Genomic DNA, 13,460 nt, shown 5'->3' on the forward strand with positions numbered 1-13,460 from the left:
ATCCAACCAGTCCATTCCGAAGGAGATCAGCCCTGGGATTTCTTTGGAAGGAATGATGCTGAAGCTGAAACTCCAGTACTTTGGCCACTTCATGCGAAGAGTTGACTCAATGGAAAAGACTCTGATGCTGGGAGGGATTGGGGGCAGGAGGACAAGGGGACGACAGAGGATGAGATGGCTGGATGGCATCACTGACTCAATGGACGTGAGTCTGAGTGAACTCCCGGAGTTGGTGATGGACAGGGAGGCCTGGTGTGCTGCGATTCATGGGGTCGCAGAGTTGGACACAACTGAGTGACTGATCTGATCTGATCTTATCTCCTTTAGAATGGACTGATTGTATCTCCTTGCAGTCCAAGGGACTCTGAAGAGTCTTCTCCAACACCACAATTCAAAAGCATCAATTATTTGGCACTCAACTTTTTTTATAGTTCAACTCTCACATCCATACATGACTACTGGAAAAACCATAGGTTTGACTTGATGGACCTTTGTAGGTAAAGTAATGTCTCTGCTTTTTAATATGCTGTCTAGGTTGGTCATAGATTTTCTTCCAAGGTGCAATTGTCTTTTAATTTCATGGCTGCAGCCACCACCTGCAGTGATTTTGGAGCCCCCCAAAATAGTCTCTCAATGTTTCCATTGTTTCCCCATCTATTTGCCATGAAGTGATAGGACCAGATGCCATGATCTTAGTTTTCTGAATGTTGAGGTTTAAGCCAACTTTTTCACTCTCCACTTTCACTTTCATCAAGAGGCTCTTTAGTTCCTCTTCGCTCTCTGTAAGTATCTATACACTGTTTCCAAAGAAGACAAAACTGTCCCTTGTTTCCTGTTCCCTAATGCCTGTCACCCATTGTCATGATAATATCATATAACTTTTGTTAATTTAAAATATAATGTCACGGAAATTACTTTGATGTATATCAATAATTTGCTACTTTTATTGCTCCAAATTCCTTGCATGGATTGTATATTATTTATAATTGACAAATTCAAATATGCATACATATAAAGTTAACTTTTAAATGTATTCAATTTTAATTTTAAGGCACCCATTCTAAGCAAGGCAAGAAAACATTTAGTCATTTCCATGCAAACTTGGTTCAATAAAATTTTGCAATTTTTTTCTGCTTCTTTATTTTCTGATTTAAATATTAATAACTGGGCTACCAGAACAGTTGAGGGTTAGTGGAGAAAGAGGGGTGGGCAAGGTAGACTATATTCTTTTAAATATTTTTGGCATACTGAATTGTAAATGGTTCCCAAGATTTCTGCATCAAGTTGTAAACTACTGAATAAAAATTAATTTATTAGTTTATTGTTGCTAAACTAATAATTAGAGCTTAAAGTAATGACATAGATGTATATTATTTCTCTCTTTTTCCATTGACCTGTAGAATACCAATGAAAAAATCTATGTGAACACAGATAACTTACTGTCACATGATTAGTTACAGAGGGGGTGACTATTGGTGGAGTTCAAAACAGGGAAAAATAATTTCCTCCCAGAGAATAAGAGTGTTGGAAGCAAAATCTAACTGTGCATTGAAATATACGAAGAGGATAGAAAATCTTTCTCTGTGGATGAATTGACATAGCAAAAGTAAAGGGACAGAAAATAGTTCAGAGACAGAAAGTAAGCCTTCATAATTTTCAGGGTAAAACTATCTTTTAAAGTGAAACCTTTCTAAATTCAGAGATGGCTAATTATGCTTAGCTCTCCATTCAGACACGTAACATCAACCTGCCTTCTCCAGTCAGGCTAAATCACAGTGGGTACTCCAAAACTATCTGGTAATAGGTTGCCAAAATTGCAGTACAGTAAATGTTGCATTTAGGTTAGGGTGACGCCAATGAGAGAGGTGTGTATAACAGAGCAGTGATTAAGACTAAGTATAAGGAAACTTAATCGACCCTTGATACTCTTCCAGCCGACTATGAACTTTAAAGGCTGCATGTAGATTATGAGTTTTAGTGTTCTTGAACTAAACTTAATGGAATAAACATCTTAAATCCCCAAGTTGAAAACCTCTTTTGCATTGCATATATCAAAGAATACTTTTCCAAAATGTTTCTATTAATAAAAACATCTTTGGAAAAAACAATGTTTTTTACTTAAAATCTGTACCATCAAGCAGACTAATAAATAATGGCAGAGAAAAGCAAAAATTATGACTATTTAATGTCCCTTATATTTCATTTAAAAGACAGCCATTACACTTCATCAGAATAAAACTATTAGTGGAAAATGAGACAAATACTGATGAAAACTTGAATACTAAATACAGGAAAAAAAGGACCATGCTTATTGATGTAGAAATAGAATAGAGTATATGCTTTCATTGTAACTGCAAATTAAAACTTCTTTAATGTTTAAGTGAGATGAAGGTGCCACATATGAAGAAAAGATAGCATTTGCTACTTCCTATTTGTGTTAAGCAGTTTTATTTACGTAACCAACATTATGTTAACCTGTTATAATAGATGTTGAAAAAAAGTGGAAAAGTAGTATGTTAACCTGTTGTAATAGATGTTATATAAAGCCAAATTATTAATCTAGCTACATATTTAAAACCACTGAAAACTCTATTTGCTTTTATGAATAATTTTAGGAACGATTTAAAAGTAACAACTATTAAAATTAAAAATTAATATTTGAAATATTGCAAAAAGTCAATGAGTTCATATTAGTCCATCAAAGTGATTTGGAAATGAAGTAGTAGTTTCAACTGTCTGAATCCATTTATTTGACAAACATTTGAATAGCTCAAGAGAGAGGGTTTTAAGACAATATTCAGTTCAGTCACTCAGTTGTGTCTGACTCTTTGCAACCCCATAGACTGTAGCACGCCAGGTTTCCCTGTCTATCACCAACTCCCAGAGCTTACTCAAACTCATGTCCATCGAGATGGTGATGCCATCCAACCATCTCATCCTCTGTTTTCCCCTTCTCCTCCCACCTTCAATCTCTCCCAGCATCAGGGTCTTTATCAATGAATCAGTTCTTCACATCAGGTGGACAAAGTATTGGAGGTTCAGTTTCAGAATCAATCCTTCCAATGAATATTCAGGATTGATTTCCTTTTGGATGAACTGGTTGAATCTCCTTACTATCCAAGGGATTCTCAAGAGTCTTCTCCAACATCATAGTTTAAAAGCATCAATTTTTCAGTGCTCAGCTTTCTTTACAGTCCAACTCTCATATCCATACATGACTATTGTAAACACTATAGCTTTGACCTGACAGACCTTTGTCAGCAGAGTAATGATTCTGCTTTCTAAAATGCTGTGTAAGTTGGTCATAGCTTTTCTTTCAATGAGTAAGCATCTTTTAATTTCATGGCTGCAGTCACCATCTGCAGTGATTTTGGAGCCCCCAAAATAAAGTCTGTCACTGTTTCCACTGTTTCCCCATCTATTTGCCATGAAGTGATGAGACCAGATTGCATGATCTTAGTTTTTTGAATGTCGAGTTTTAAGCCAACTTTTTCACTCTCCTCTTTCACTTTCATCAAGAGGTTCTTTATTTCTCCTTCACTTTCTGCCAAAGGGCGGTGTCATCTGTATATCTGAGGTTATTGATATTTCTCCCGGCACTCTTGATTCCAGCTTGTGCTTCATCCAGCTTGGTACTTCTCATGATGCACTCTTCATATTAGTTAAATAAGCAAGGTGACACTATACAGCCTTGACATACTTCTTTCCTGATTTGGAAACAGTCTGTTGTTCCATGTCCAGTTCTATCTGTTGCTTCCTGACCTGCATACAGATTTCTTTGGAGGAAGGAAAGGTGGTCTGGTATTCCCATCTCTTTAATAATTTCCCACAGTTTGTTGTGACCCACACAGTCAAAGGATTTGGCATAGTCAATAAAGCAGAAGCAGATTTTTTTCTGGAACTCTCTTGCTTTTTCTAAGATCCAATGGATGTTGCCAATTTGATCTCTGGTTTCTCACCCTTTTCTAAATCCAGCTTGAACATCTGGAAATTCATGGTTCATTTACCGTTGAAGCCTGGCTTGGAGAATTATGAGCATCACTTTGCTAGTATGTGAGATTAGTGTAATTGTTCGGTTGTTTGAGCATTCTTTGGCATTGTCTTTGTTTTGGATTGGAATGGAAACTGACCTTTTCCAGTCCTATGGCCCTGCTGTGTTTTCCAGATTTGTTGGCATACTGAGTGAAGCACTTTAACAACATCATCTTTCAGGATTTGAAATAGCTCAACTGGAATTCTAGCTTTGTTCATAGTGATGCTTCCTAAGGTCCACTTGACTTCACATTCCAGGATGTCTGGCTCTAGGTGATTGATTACATCATTATGGTTATCTGGGTCATGAAGATTTTTTTGTGTCATTCTTCTGTGCATAGTTGCCACCTCTTCTTAATATTTTCTGCTTCTGTTAGGTCCATACCGTTTCTGTCCTTTATTGAGCCCATCTTTGCATGAAATGTTCCTTTGGTTTCTCTAATTTTCTTGAAGAGATCTGTAGTCTCCCCCATCCTATTTACCTCTAATTCTTTTCATTGATCACTGAGGAAGGCTTTCTTATCTCTCCTTACTATTCTTTGGAACTGTGCATTCAAATGGGTTTATCTTCTCCTTTGCCTTTTACTTCTCTTCTTTTCATAATTTCACACTTCTTTTCATAACTACTTTAAGGCCAGCTCAGACAACCATTTTGCCTTTTTGCATTTCTTTTTCTAGTGGATGGTCTTGATCACTGCCTCCTGTACGATGTCATGAACCTCTGTCCATAGTTCTTCAGTCACTCTGTCTATCAGATGTAATCCCTTGAATCTATTTCTTACTTCCACTGTATAATCTTAAGGGATTTCATTTAGGTCATACCTGAATGCTCTAGTGGTTTTCCGTACTTTCTTCAATTTAACTCTGAATCTGCCAATAAGGAGTTCATGATGTGAGCCACAGTCAGCTCCCGGTCTTGTTTTTGCTGACTGTATAGAGCTTCTCCATCTTTGGCGGCAAAGAATATAATCAATCTGATTTTGGTATTGATCATCTGGTGATGTCCATGTGTAGAGTCAGCATTACCTAACCTAAAAAATAAATGATCTTCATAATGGAGAAGGAAGTGACAGATCATATAAAGGTATTCTTATAGTCTTACTCAACACTAGCCTATTTTAAAGTAAAATGGCATTTTTTTCCACTTTGAGAACTCCATTACAAACCTTACAGATTTATTGTTTACCCTTTTTTACCTCAGGATTAACCCTTTAAATTTAACAGTAGTTAGTATTTTTTCTGCAACATGCAATGCAAAACAGGAAAGTTTTTGCAATGTATAAGATTTTTGCATTCACTTATCTTGGCTAGGAAAGGTAAATTTCATTATTGAAACTGTGCTGTGCTATGATTGGTCACTCAGTCTTGTCCGACTTTTTGTGATCCCATGGAGGGAAGCCCGCCAGGCTCCTCTGTCCATGGGGATTCTCCAGGTAAGCTTCCTGGAGTGGGTAGCCATTTCCTTCTCCAGGGGATCTTCCCAACCCAGGGATTGAACCCAGGTCTTCCACATTGCAGGTGGATTCTTTACCATCTGAGCCTCCAGGGAAGCCATATTGCAAGTAATATGTTGGTAAGAATAAGTATCAATTTTTAAGTTCTTGATATAATCTCCTTTTATATTCAGAAGAAAAGCTGCATTTAAAGTATACTTTGAATCATTGGCTTTCTGTGGTGCTTTAAGTGTCCAAGTTATGGCTAGTCTTTTGACTAGCGTGGATAATATATGTCAGCTAAAAGGATGAGTCCTGTGTGAGCTGAATGGTGGTCCAAAAGAGATGTCCACATTCTGATCACTGAAACTCGGGAACATTATCATATTTTGTAAAAGATTATGTTAAGGATCTTGATAAGGGAAGTTTACTATGATTACAAAGTGGGCCCTAAATATAAATACATGTATTTCTTTAAGAGAGAGTTTGATTGAGTTTTAAAACAAGCAAACAGAGGAGAACACAGCACACACAGGAGAGGAAAAGACACTGTAAACCCAGAGGCAGAGTCAAGGAATGCCAACAGCTACTGGAAGCTGGCAGAGGCAAATAATGGATTCTCTCCTAGACATTCTGTGACTTTGCTGGGGCCTTGATTTTGGACTTCTGACCTCCAGAACTGTGAGATAATAAATGTTTTTTCTTTCTTGTATCTTTTAAAATTTTATTTTCTTTTTTGCCACATTGTGTGGCATGTGGAACTTCCCCAGCCAGGATTTGAACCCATACCTTATGCAGTGGAAGTGCAGTCTTAACCACTGGACCACCAGGGAAGTCCCTAAATTTCTATTATTTTAAGCCACCAAGTTTGTAGTAATCTGCTACAGCAGGCACAGTAACTAATCTAGATGTCCTATTTGTTTCTTGGTTTATCTAAACTAATATCCCTTTGCACCTTGTTTTGAATGTGAGTTGCCATTTTCTTATAGACCAAGAATGGAGCAAGGGGGCAACACTTGGCCGAGGCTCTGCCACTAATATCCTTTCCTTCATCAACCATGTAGATTTAGTTGATCAGTCAGGCTACAAACCTGCCAAAAGCTGAGAAAATTAGAATATTTTCTGAGTGGCTTCTTTTTCCCGTCTTAATTTAGAACATTTCTGTGTCACCCTCTCCCAGTGGCAAATGTGGTACATATGAGTTGGCAAGCTTCTGGTGACCATATTTTTAGACCTAATTCATGGATGAGGCCAGGTGGATAGAGGACAATAGTGGATAGTTATAGTGCCTGGATCAGACAGCCTCCAGTATAAGATTCTTATGTTATTCATCTTTAATTCAAATTTGCATCTTGAGAATTTAGTCATGTCAATCATATAGTAGATACTTAATAAATATTTTATGAGCAAATTGTCTGTTTAAGTTAGTCTTTCTTTGATGTGAATGATGCTGTTGTTTTCCAGTTGCCAAGTCAAGTCCGACTCTTCGTGACCCCATGGACTGCAGCACGCCAGTCTTCCCTGTCCCTCACCATCTCCCAGGGTTTGCTCAGATTCATGTTCAGCTCAGATTCATGTTTGGTCAGATTCATTGAGTCAGTGATGCTATCTAACCGTCTCATTCACTGCTGCCCCCTTCTCCTTTTGGTTTCAATCTTTTGAAGCCTTCTCTGATGGCTCAGATGGTAAAGCATCTGCCTGTCAATGCAGGAAACCTGGGTTTGATCCCTGAAGAAGGAAATGACAACTCACTCCAGTATTCTTGTCTGGAGAATTCCATGGACAGAGGGCCCTAGTGGGCTACAGTCATATGGTTGGACATGACTGAGAGACTAACAACTGTGTTAGGAGAATGGTAGGCAGATGATGTAAAATATGGTAGAATACTCTTTCAACATAAGAATCCTGCTCAAACAATTCACTAAAATAAATGTGTAGTTGGGAAGTATATTTTCTCACTAATTTAAAAAATATTTATTGAGTTCTTATATTGCAGTGGGTTCGCAGAGTGACATGCAAAATCAGTATGTAGTACTGAATCTAATTGGAAAATGATAGCCATAGTCTCTAACATCATTTTCAGAAAACTTTTTTAGTATTACATTCTTCCTAGTTTTAGTCCAAAATTCTACAAATTCCTCTCTACAGAGTGAACCTGTATGCATACTGTCTTATCATGTACATCATACATTTCAAATTGTTTTAAATTTCATGGATTGTATTTCTTTTTCTCCTATTTATAAAACTCAGGGTGATGCTGTCATAAGTTTAGTTTTTGCCTTTTTGACATATTGGTGAATGTTTAACTTGAAGTATAGGTGTTTTGCTTTGGAAAATTAAAAAATAAATCATTTAAATATGTTTTATACTTAAAGATTTTGCTTCAGTAAAAAAGTGTAGATTGAAATTGAGAACTTTACAAGACTTGATAATATAGCTCATATATTCACATTTAGTGCAAATTTAAATTTTTAATTGTATTTCAAAATTCTAGTTTCCATCAAATTTAAAAATCACATGCATTGATGAATGAGAGGAAAGATTGAATAATAAAAGTTTAAATATTCAATCCAGAGTTATTTTCTTAAATAGAATTCCTGAACATCATTGTGAGAATCTTTTTTTTTTTTTTTTAAGAAACAAGATGATAATCCAGATATAATGCTGGTATACAGTCAGTACTACAGGTCAAGTGTAAATCCACTATGTTATTTTGTGCTGTTCTGTGCTAAGTCTCTTCATTCACATCTGACTCTTTGTGGCCCCATGAACTGTAGACCACCAGGCTCCTCTGTCCATGGGATTCTCCAGACAAGAATATTGGAGTAGGTTGCCACTTCCTTCTGCAGGGGATCTTCCCAACCGAAGGATCAAACCTGGGTCTCCTGTTTCCTATATTGACAGGCGGGTTCTTTACCACTGGCACCACCTGAGTAATCCAAATATGACAGAACAAAATATAAAATTTACATTCCTAGAGTTTTAGTATTTGTTTGCACAGATGACACAAAAGATGTCAATATAAATATTTTTTTTTCTTTCTTGGGCTTTGTAACTTGCCTCTCCTCTACTTAGAGAACAAAGTATTGAATGACATCTCATATATTTTTGGTTTTGTAATTATTATTGCTGATATTACTAAATTACTTGAATTTTACCTAAAATTGGTCTTAGTAAATGGACTATCATTTCTAGTTCCTGGCAAAACCAATTAAAGTTGACAGATTTTCTTAATGAAGTCATTAATGCAAATTGCATTCTCAAGGATTTCCAATAAATTTATTAAGAGGAAAAAATACTTATTTTACATGACTAAAAATGTGTGCATCATTTAAACTGCCTTATGTACCTTTGGATTTTGTAGTTCTTTCAGATGGAACTGAGGAAATGCTGTTATGATTGGATTATATTTAATAAATTTATTCTAGGGCAAGCCAAATATAAAATTGAGTAAAAATAATGAAGTAATTAACTGCTGATAGTTTTAGTCTTTGTGCAATATTTTAAAATCTTAACCCTCTGCAGCTGCTCACACATATTAGTAAAGAGTTTGGAACCATACAGGTGACTGTACAGGATTGGCTGACTCCTAAAGAGGAGCAGAGAGGCTGCAGGGATACTGCAAATCCACAATATGGGACACCGCAGCATGGGAAATCACAACAGTGAGCACTGCTGTCAACCAACTGCAGATCATCTACAGCCTTAAGCTGGTCAAATATTCTTTCCTATCAAATATCCTTAAAAAAAAACAAAAACTAGTCACTAGACACCAACACCAACATTTTCTTAGTTATGTCTTCTATCTTATCTTCCAAGACAGTTTTTTAATAGCAAAATATGTAACCCACTTGTGGTATTACAGAGACACTGGTATATGGCATTATAAATTAATGCAATTTGTTTCACAAAGCAATTTGTGGCAAATATATCCATAAAAAGGTCACACACTTATCCTAGCTGCTATTTCTTGTAAGTTTTCAGGTTTTTCAGACTAAAGTGTTGAAAGATTTTCTACTGGAGCAGAGCTGACTCACAGTGTTGTCCTGGTTTCAGGTGTACAGCAAAGCGAGCCAGTTATACACATGCATATATCCAATCCTTTTTCAGACTCTTTTCCCATACAGGTTATTAAAGAATACTGAGTAGAGTTCCCTGTGCTATAAAGTAGGTGCTTGTTGATTATCTTTTATATACTTTAGTGTGTATATGTTCATCTCAAACTCCTAATTTACTCTGCCTTCCTTCTTTTCCCCTTTGGTAAAGATAAATTTGTTTTCTAGGCCTGTTGAATCTGTTTCTGTTTTATAATATGGGAAGTTTTCTTAAATAATTGAACAGAGTAAAACAGCACTATACATAAAGATATTCATATTAATGTCATTTACAAATTCACAACGTTTAATTAAACCATCTATTGTATAGTAGACTGGCTTTGTAAAATTTGATATTTTTCAGTATTATTATAATTTTCATAATCATTATCATCATTATTATTGCTATTCATCCATTTTAAAGTGATTCATATATCTGAAAAAATGTTTATGGCATATTTATAAATAGAACAAAGCAGAATATAAATTACGTTCACTTATTCTTTTATTTTCACCAGTACTTATTGTTTAGTGTGATATCAGTCATTAGGAAAAAGGGAAAAAAAATCAATGGGCACAATTTAAAAATCCTTGACCTTATGGAGCTTTTAAGCTGGTGGAGGATGCATATGAAAAATAAGTGATCAGCCTAAATATTAATTACAACAGGCTGAGCAGTAATGGGGAAACTGACAAGGTGCACTGAGCAGCATGAAAGGAAGATCTGAGACTAGGAATCAGGCAGGGATTTTACAGGAGGACTGTTAAACTGGAGAATAAATAGGAGCTAGCTAGATGAACTATGGAAAGAGTGTTGCAGAGATAAGAAAACTCATGGACAAAGACAGTCAGAGTGATAACTTCAGGCATTTCGAGGGCAGGAAGAAGGTCAGAGTGACTACAAGTTAGCAAGGCGAGAGTGCTGCTACTTGAGGCTGGAGTTAAATCAAGTAAGACTTGCTAGACAAAATGACACCACAGATTATACAACCAATGTTATATTAGAAATTTATATCTACTTCTGCTTCATTGACTACACTAAACACAGGGAAAGGAGTATATCAAGGCTGTACATTGTCACTCTGTTTATTTAACTTATATGCAGAGTATGTCATGAAAAATGCCACACTGGATGAATCATAATTAGAATCAAGGCTGCTGTGAGAAATATCAATAACATCAGATTTGCAGATAATACCACCTTAATGACAGAGATCAAAGAGGAACAAAAGAGCCTCTTAATGAGGATGAAAGAAGAGAGTGAAAAAGCTGGCTTAAACTCAACATTCAAAAAACAAAGATCATAGCATCTGGTCCCATCACTTCATAGCAAATAGACGGCAAAAACATGGAAGCAGTGACAGATTTTATTAAATCACTGTGGACAGTGCTTGCAGCCATGAAATTAAAAGATGCTTGCTCCTTGGAAAAAACTATTGCAAATCTACACAGCATATTGAAAAACAGAGACATCACTTTGCCAACAAAGGTCTGCATCAGTTCAGCTCAGTTCAGTTGTTCAGTCATGTCCAACTCTTTGCCACCCCCTGGACTGCAGCACACCAGGCCTCTCTGTCCATCACCAACTACCGGAGTATATTCAAACTCATGTCCACTGAGTCAGGGATGCCATCCAACCATCTCATCCTCTGTCATCCCCTTCTCCTCCCACCTTCGATCTTTCCCACCACCAAGGTGTTTTCTAATGAGTCAGTACTTTGCATTCGGTGGCCAAAGTATTGGAGTTTCAGCTTCAACATCAGTCCTTCCAATGATATTCAGGACTGCTTATCTTTAGGATGGACTGGTTGGATCTCCTTGCTGTCTAAGCGACTCTCAAGAGTCTTCTCCACACCACAGTTCCAAAGCACTCAGCTTCTTTATACTCCAATTCTCATACCCATATATTACTACTGGAAAAACCATAGCTTCCTTTAGATGGACCTGTGTTGGCAAAGTATTGTCTCTGCTTGTTAATATGCTGTCTAGGTTGGTCATAACTTTTCTTCCAAGAAGCAAGCCTCTTTTAAATTCATGGCTGCAGTCATCATCAGCAGTGATTTTACAGCCCCCCAAAATAATCTCTCAAGGTTTCCATTGTTTCCCCATCTATTTGCTGTGAAATGATGGGACCAGATGCCATGATCTTAGTTTTCTGAATGTTAAGATTTCAGCCAACTTTTTCACTCTCCTCTTTCACTTTCATCAAGAGGATTTTTAGCTCTTCTTCACCTTCTGCCATAAGGGTGGTGTCATCTGCAAATCTGAGGTTATTGATACTTCTCCCAGCAATCTTGAGTCCAGTTGTGCTTCATCCAGTCCAGAATTTCCCATGATGTACTCTGCATATAAGTTAAATAAGCAGGGTGACAATATATGGCCTTGACATACTTCTTTCCTGATTTGGAACCAGTCTGTTGTTCCATGCCCAGTTCTAACTGTTGCTTCTTGACCTACATATAGATTTCTCAGGAGGCAGGTCAGGTGGTCTGGAATTCCCATCTCTTTAAAAATTTTCCATATTTTGTTGTGATCCACAGAGTCAAAGGCTTTGGCATAGTCAATAAAGCAGAAGTAGATGTTTTTCTGGAACTCTTGTGCTTTTTCAATGATACAACAGATGTTGGCAATTTGATCTCTAGTTCCTCTGCCTTTTCTAAATCCAGTTTGAACATCTGGAAGTTCACAGTTCATGTATTGCTGAAGCCTGGCTTGGAGAATTTTGAACATTACTTTACTAGCGTGTGAGATGAGTGCAATTGTGTGGTAGTTTGAGCATTCTTTGGCATCGCCTTTCCTTGGGACTGGAATGCAGACTGAAATTTTCCAGTCCTGTGGGCACTGCTGAGTTTTCCACATTTGCTGGCACATTGAGTGCAGCACTTTCACAGCATCATCTTTTAGGATTTGAAATAGCTCAACTGGAATTCCATCACCTCCACTAGCTTTGTTCATAGTGATGCTTCCTAAGGCCCACTTGACTTCGCATTCCAGGATGTCTGGCTGTAGGTGAGTGATCACACCACCGTGATTATCTGGGTCATGAATATCTTTTTGGTATAGTTCTTCTGTGTATTCTTGCCACCTCTTCTTAATATCTTCTGCTTCTGTTAGGTCCATACCATTTCTGTGCTTTATCATGCCCATCTTGGAATGAAAATTTCCCTTGTTATCTAATTTTCTTCAAGATATCTCTAGTCTTTCCCATTCTATTATTTTCCTCTATTTCTTTGCGTTGATCACTGAAGAAAGCTTTTTTAACTCTCCTTGCTATTCTTTGGAACTCAGCATTCAAATGCATATATCTTTCCTTTTCTCCTTTGCCTTTCACTTCTCCTCTTTTCATAACTATTTGTAAGGCTAGCTCAGACAACCATTTTGCCTTTTTGCATTTCTTTTTCTTGGGGTTGGTCTTGATCACTGCCTCCTGTACAATGTTACGAACCTTTGTCCATAGTTCTTCAGGCACTCTGTCTATCAGATCTATTCCCTTGAATCTAATTGTCAATTCCACTGTATAATGGTAAGGGATTTGGTTTAGGTAATACCTGAATGGTCTAGAGGTTTTATCTACTTTCTTCAATTTAAGTCTGAACTTGGCAATAAGGAGTTCATGATCTGAGCCACAGTCAGCTCTTGGTCTTATTTTTGGCTGACTATATAGAGCTTCTCCATCTTCAGTGGCAAAGAATATAATCTGATTTCGGTGTTGACCATCTGGTGTTGTCTATGTGTAGAGTCTTCTCTTGTTTCATTGGAAGAGTGTGTTTGCTATGACCAGTGTGTTCTCTTGGCAAAACTTTATTAGCCTTTGACCTGCTTCATTCTGTACTCCAAGGCCAAATTTGCCTGTTCCCCCAGGTATTTCACGGCTTACTACTTTTGCATTCCAGTACCATAT

The 13,460-nt window shown here is 37.1% G+C and overlaps 1 protein-coding gene across 7 annotated transcripts in view; it reads right to left on the reverse strand.

Annotated features, from left to right (window-relative positions):
• The window catches only part of MGAT4C (MGAT4 family member C), an 879,465-nt gene that overhangs the window by 123,800 nt on the left and 742,205 nt on the right, over nucleotides 1-13,460 (reverse strand). The window lies entirely within an intron of this gene.

The sequence above is a fragment of the Bos indicus genome, chromosome 5 (genome assembly GCF_029378745.1).
Source record: "Bos indicus isolate NIAB-ARS_2022 breed Sahiwal x Tharparkar chromosome 5, NIAB-ARS_B.indTharparkar_mat_pri_1.0, whole genome shotgun sequence".
Taxonomy (NCBI): domain Eukaryota; kingdom Metazoa; phylum Chordata; class Mammalia; order Artiodactyla; family Bovidae; genus Bos; species Bos indicus.